At 36.5% G+C, this 6,772-nt stretch overlaps 1 long non-coding RNA gene across 1 annotated transcript; it reads right to left on the reverse strand.

Moving 5' to 3' along the window:
* Positions 1–1,860: 1,860 nt before the first annotated feature.
* Positions 1,861–5,658, reverse strand: LOC124889253. The gene is made up of 2 exons (XR_007048008.1): positions 4,669–5,658; positions 1,861–2,360 (listed from the first exon to the last, which is right to left on the reverse strand). It is a non-coding gene; the product is annotated as an uncharacterized LOC124889253 (long non-coding RNA).
* Positions 5,659–6,772: the final 1,114 nt, after the last annotated feature.

A 6,772-nucleotide genomic window follows, 5' to 3' on the forward strand; every position in this document is an offset into this window, starting at 1 on the left:
GGATTGCTGGTGCACGCCACTGCGGGTAAGAAGGAGCTCGAGCATATGGTTGTGCATTGTAAATAGAATATTGGGGGGATGGAACGAAATATAATAGATTCTGTGCCTATGGTTGACGCGCACCTCTCCAATTTTGTCGTGGACCTGTCATGAAAGTTTCTACATCCTCTTTTCTTTTCTTTACTCTGAAACTTCCTGCACCACATTGAATTGCCTGTATTGTTACTTTTAAAGCGGCCTAGCTGATGATCTTTCCTGATTTTATTTCATTCTCTACCATTTCTCCAACTTTAATAACTTCAGCAAATGTACTTCCAATTATAGAAAGTAAGTGATGGAAATAATCAGGTTCTTGTGCTTGCAAAAAGATATCAATCATTTCAGATTCTTTTATCGATGGTCTGACTCTTGAAGCCTGCTCTCTCCATCTGATAGCATATTCTCGGAAACTTTCAGTCATCTTTTTTCTCATGTTAGCAAGCGTAGTGTGATCTGGCACTATCTCAATGTTATATTAAAATTATTGAACGAAATCCCAAGCCATGTCATCTCATACGTGCTAACAGGAAATGTCTTGGTCAATGAACCATTCACAAGCTATCCCTGTAAGGCTTTCTCCAAAGTAAGCCATCAATAATTCTTCTTTTCCTCCTGCTCCTCTTAATTGATTGCAAAACTTTTTCAAATGAGCTACAGGATCGTCGTGACCTTCATATTTGTCAAACTTTGGCATTTTGAACCCTAGGGGAAAAAGGACGTCTGGAAACATACATAAATCCTTGTATGAAACACTCTTTGGTCCACCTAATCCTTGCATTTTTCTCATACTCTGCTCTAGGCTTCTAGCTTTTCTAGCCATCTCCTCTTGTTCCTCATTCTTGGCAATATTCTCAATCACGATAGGAGTATCGCGTTGATGAACATGATAATGTGAATTTTGAGATTTAAAAGTCATTTCAGGAGGATACAACATATCATGACTTGGTTTCCCCATATTCTCAGTACTGTAGGTTGAGCACCCGCAGTAGCTGGTGCTACATAAGTAAAAAGCGGGTTATTTGCAACAGACGAATTTGGTGGGTGTATGGTAGAAGTACTAGCAACTCCAGACATATTAATAAATGGGCCAAATCCTGGTGGGTAAAATGGATCACCAGTTTGAGCTGGGTCAGAATTTGGATCATTCGAAGTCGAAAGTCCAGGGATTGAAGAAGGCAGGGCTTGTCCATTCAACTAAGCTTGGTACATCTCATCCATCTGTTGTTTCAATGACTTTATTTCTTCCATTGATGCTACTTTATGCGAAATCAACTGATTTTGCTCTTCTTCACTGTCAGACCCTATACCTTCTCTGTGGGTCATTCTTCTTTTACCCTTGTATCTGGTGTTATACGGATGTAATGCAGTTTAAATCACAAACTAACCACCAATTACTTTATCTTTCTATTACTAAGTAGCAAGCGGGTGAGTGTTATATTTTTAACACATTATAATGCCAAATTATATGTCATGATTCTATATGCATTTTCCAACCTATCATGGAAGACTTTGTGTTTCATCCCGGCTTTTCTAGGCATATTTTTTCAAAAGTTATGATCGAACCCTTTGGAGGGTTACCTATGTATCATGCCAGCGCATGAATCAGATCTTGCGTAGTTCGGGAGGAATTTAACAAAATTGTTTTGTCTTTTTTTTTTATTGAAGAAAATATTTAAAGTAAGTGAAGTAAAACATATGTAATATATATACAAATAAACAGTCAACTTCATTACATTCTATAATATAAATACGACAAAATAACTGATCCAACTCCTAAAATAAAACCTACTAACTGACATCTGAAAACTAAAAGACATAATATCTAAACAATAAGTTTTAAAACTGAAAATGAAAAACTATGAAAATGAAAACAACTATTCATTCAAGGAGACTTCGACTTAATATGTCCTCCCAAACTCAAATATATATCCTCCAATGAAGTAGTGAGACGCTGTCCGAAAGCTGGTACTTGTGCTAAAAAGTCCTCATGATCCAACTGCTGATAATCCAAACCCATTCTGGCAGTATCTTGTGCTACACGGTGGACTTACCTCGAAGGGAACTAAAGGCCTGATCCCATTCCTGGGCCTGTCGATCTCGAAAATCAACCATCTCTCTTGCACGCTGTTCACGAGCAGAAGTAACCTCCAACTGTTCTCGCAATATTCCTCTTTCACGGATCCACTGAGATCTCTCTCGATTAAATTCTTCTTGCATTTTCTTTTCAACTCCTTGCAGTTGCTGTCGGCGAGATGCGACGAGTTTTGTAACGTGTGACCCTCTAGTGGTAGCCAGTTTAATTTGTCCCCGAAGTGCAACCTCTGTTTTGCAGAATTTTTGACTTGTGAGAGTCGCCACTTAATTTTGAAAAGGAATTAAGAAACCTTTATAAATACTTTAAACGATTCAAAACAGGAAAATTGTTTAAGTTAGAGATTCTGAGTAGGCGGTTCCTAGTAACGTTTTAGGAAGCTGTTAGGCTCCTAAAACGTCCGCTAACTTGTGGTTATCTGATCTGTTTGAAAACACTCTTTTGGTTAACTTTGGAACATCGATTTGTTGAAAAAAAATGATAAAGGAAAAGGTTTTCACGAAATCAGTTTTTTAGCTACTTAGTTAGGGATTTAAATAGGTTCGCAAAGAGACAAGCAAACAAGTAAACAAAAGGGAAAGGAGGAAAACAGGAAAGTAGTGATTTAGGATTTTAAGCCCAAACCATCGACCGTCCTAATCTAGTTGAGTTTTCGACCCATTTCACCTGTCCTAACTCTATGTTTTCGAGCCTTTTAGCTCGAGTCTCGCTTCACCTGTATTAAGTACAACTTTGGTTTCGAGGCCCAAATAAATAATTGAAGGAATAAATAAATATGACAAAAATAAATAATGACGACAAATAAATAAATATAAAGGAGACACGGGTCTCGTCGCCGCTTCAAGAATGGTACTTTAATCTATTCTTCTTCTTCGGAGTCATGTACTATGAGATTATCTCCTTAGGGCCTTTGAAATCGACTTATGAAGGATGGGCCTCAATGGCCCATAATGCATATGCAATGAGAAAAGGGCCCGTGTAGGACACGAGCACATCCACATGCAAAAGAAAAGTCAAGGCATTAATATGCATCCTAATGTCAATATTCAAACAAATACTGAATCCTCATGTGTAATGAAGACATATAAAATTAACTAACCTTGTAAATATTGGCTAAGTTAACTACTGATAGAAAAACCAACCCAACAAATGAAGATAAGTGTCATAGAATACTTTTAGCAGTTTTACGATGAATCTAATCAGATCTATAGTAAGGTAAACTAAGCGGGCTATCAATCAAGCAAGTAAACTTCAAAAAAATTTGGATTAGCGTAGCAGAACACCCTTATAGTATCCTCTGAACATTCACCTCTTAATTTTACATCAAATCTCCAAATGAAATAAACTGGTAAGAGCATCATAGACTAAATATTCTTGTAGCACATCTGAAGATGAAAGACTTCATTAAAAATAAATAAATAAATAAATAAAATAAAAACAATGCTAGAGTTTTCGGAAGGCTGAAATAAACTCATGATTTCGCCTAAACGGACAATATAGTGATAACATGGCTGAATTAAATTCATACAGGCAATCCCTGAACTGATCGGAAATAAATTAAAGATTTTGAACAAATTCTTCCCTTTACTAGATTTAATTCATCACAAGATCTTATTAATTGACTTGGAAATGATACAGTGATTCAGCATAGGGATTTAAGCATATAAAGGGACTCTAATCGGATTTCCATCTCTTTGACTGGTTATTTGAAACCATGTGTCCAAGGTCATTGAGATGTCATCAACCTCACAACTTTATTTCATGAATAAATCCCTTTTTTCCCATGGATATCGAATTAGGGGCCCTAATGGACCATCATTTTACGTAGAATCACAGAGACAAAACATGAGAGAGGCACGCGGATAGACGGAGATAAAAGGGGTAAACTTATTAGGACCTCGTTTGGCAAATAAAATAATGGAGACTGATAGAAACAAGTATAAACATGGCTGATTCTAGGCAGCAAAAATAAGCAAATATTTTTTACAACAATTGTGTGGCATACGGTGAGTGATTGCGGACAGATAGACAGTAATCCTACGGTGAATGACCCTTATGAATCCTTGCTAACATCATTATAGTGGTGATTAAAACAAATAGACGACACACAGATTCGAAAATGGCACATAATGGCTTTAGATGTTTGTGAGAGAAAAAGAGGAAAAAAAAAAAAGAAATTTGGGAATAAATAGCTTCAAGGGGGAAACAGGTACAAACAAATCTCACTTAGGGGTAAATCCGAAATGTAATCTAATAAACCATGCTAAACAAATTTTAAACATTTTTTGCAAGCTAAGACTTTTAATACAACCAAAGCAAGGAAATTAAACACTGTTAGGATACTCAACATAAGCAGGAATATTCAACATCACGAACGATAATCACTTGAAAAAGAAGAAAAGAAAAACCTAAGGTCTTCAACAGCTTCTACAACAACAAATCCCACCTCATTCATGCTTACGACTAAACTACTGTTGCCACAAAGAAGAGAGGTGAAGAAGGAAACAATAGATTAAAAGTTGAAAGAGCGGATTTACCTATTTAAAAGCAGCAAACGGGACTTGAACCTATAACAAAAGCTCAACCACCACCACTAGAAGGTTTCCGAAGAGAGGTTTCTTCACTCGAACCCAAACAGCTCAGAAAAGATTTTTCCTTCTTCAAATTTTCCCAACCCTAGAACCTCCTCCGGGGCAGCAAACGGGACGACGAGCTATCAGCAAACATGTCGCTACCAGAATCTCGCGACGTCGACCACCAACAGAGCGCCCTTTTTCTTTTTCCTCTTAGAAATTTTGAAACCTCCCAGATTTTCAACTAAGACTTTCAACTTGAATTCATTAAAAAAAAATCCAAAAATTTTTCCTCTCTCTGTTTTCGAAATCAGAAACTTACTTAGAAGATTTCCCCCTTTTTGAAACCCTAATTTTTAACCTAAAAGCCTAGGAACAGTCCTCAAAAGAAAGAAAAATTTCCCAAAAGAAAGAAAAAAACTCCCCCTTCAGACCCTAAAGAGAGCTATTTATAAAAGGGGGGGTTGAGGGTTCGTTTTTGAATTCGAAAAGAGGAGAATGCTCACAAATTGTACCCCTATTGATTTTCTTGAACGGATTTTCAACAGATGGCCAACAACCATTGGGGGAAATGGATCATTTTCCCAAGAACCAATGAAAATTTGCCAAACAGGTACGAATCCGTACACGTTATCCCAAAAATTGCGGAATTCGGACGTTGGGGGTAACACCTCACCCTCTTTCTAGAAGATTTCATACCAAAATCGTGTGGGAAAGCACATGACTGTGAAGAGGAAGCAGAAAACGGGTTGGATGCGGGTTGAGATAAGGGGAATTGGGGGAAAATGGGTTGATTTGGATGGATTTCGGTCGAATGGATCGGTGGGTTTGAATGTTGTTTTACTGAAGCTAGGAATTGTTGTTGTACGTTGTATTCTTGTTCTTGGATGGTTGTACGCGTAGGTTCTTGAAGAAAAGAGGATAAAGATTATGGGACTGGGCCGGGTCGGAGGGATTTTGGGCCTGGGTTGGTGGGTGTAATTGGGCTACTGAGTTGTTGGATTAATTAGTGAAGGGAATGGGATGATTTTGGTTTTGATTAAGTTATGTTGGGATTATTTAATAACCCAATTAAATCTAATTGGGGTTATTAAATAACCTTAATTAAATTTAATTGGATTAAAATAATCCCACTTAAGAAAATGGTAATTGGGGATTAAGATTATAATTTAGGCAACTTATTTAAACTCTAACCAAATTGAATATCTCATCGGTCAATTGCATTACAATTGGAGCCAATTTGATTTCAATTAGAGTCAAATTTAATAAATTGACTAAATAAAATCGAAATTCGATACGAATTAACACCTTGTTTAATCCTGTGTTTCTTATTTTGATAAAATTGAATAGATATTTCTCCGAATAGATTATTTTTAGAATAAATCATATTTAAATCAATATTTCAACCATTTGAATTTATTTTCAAAATAATCCTTGATTAAAATCCGATATTCCATAAAATAGTTATTTAAGTAACAAAATTACACAATTTCATATAATTGAATACGATAATGTATAATCGTCACTTAAAATGACAAACTTGCCCAGATGAATATTTTTTGAAAAGTTTCTACTCAGACGAAATAAATATTTTGATTTTATTAAAAATCGAAGAAGCTCGAAATTAAACATGGTTGCGGAGGGCAAAAATTATGTGTCAACAACCTCAATATTTGCTAATTTAGCTTCTTTTTCAGCAAATTCCCTTTGTTGTTCGTCTATTTTTGCCCTGGCATGGTCTAATTGTGCTCTTAAAGCTTGGTTGGCCTCATGATGTTCTCGCATGGCTCTCTTAATTCCTATTCTGATTGCAACTTCTTGATCTATATATCCCTTAACCGATCTTTCTGGTCTGACTGGCGGACTCGACTGTTCTTTAAACCATTCAAGGTAATTTGGGTGCACTTCTCCTTTCTCACGCTCTATGACCATCATTTCAATTCCCATAATACGGCAACCCTCCCATATCTGCTGGGCCAATTCTTTCGGAAGTGGGATCTTTGGTCTGACCTTAAATACAAACTCGATCATATTTTCGGTAATGGGAACTATTTGACGTCTTCCTAGC

The sequence above is a fragment of the Capsicum annuum genome, chromosome 12 (genome assembly GCF_002878395.1).
Source record: "Capsicum annuum cultivar UCD-10X-F1 chromosome 12, UCD10Xv1.1, whole genome shotgun sequence".
NCBI classification, from domain to species: domain Eukaryota; kingdom Viridiplantae; phylum Streptophyta; class Magnoliopsida; order Solanales; family Solanaceae; genus Capsicum; species Capsicum annuum.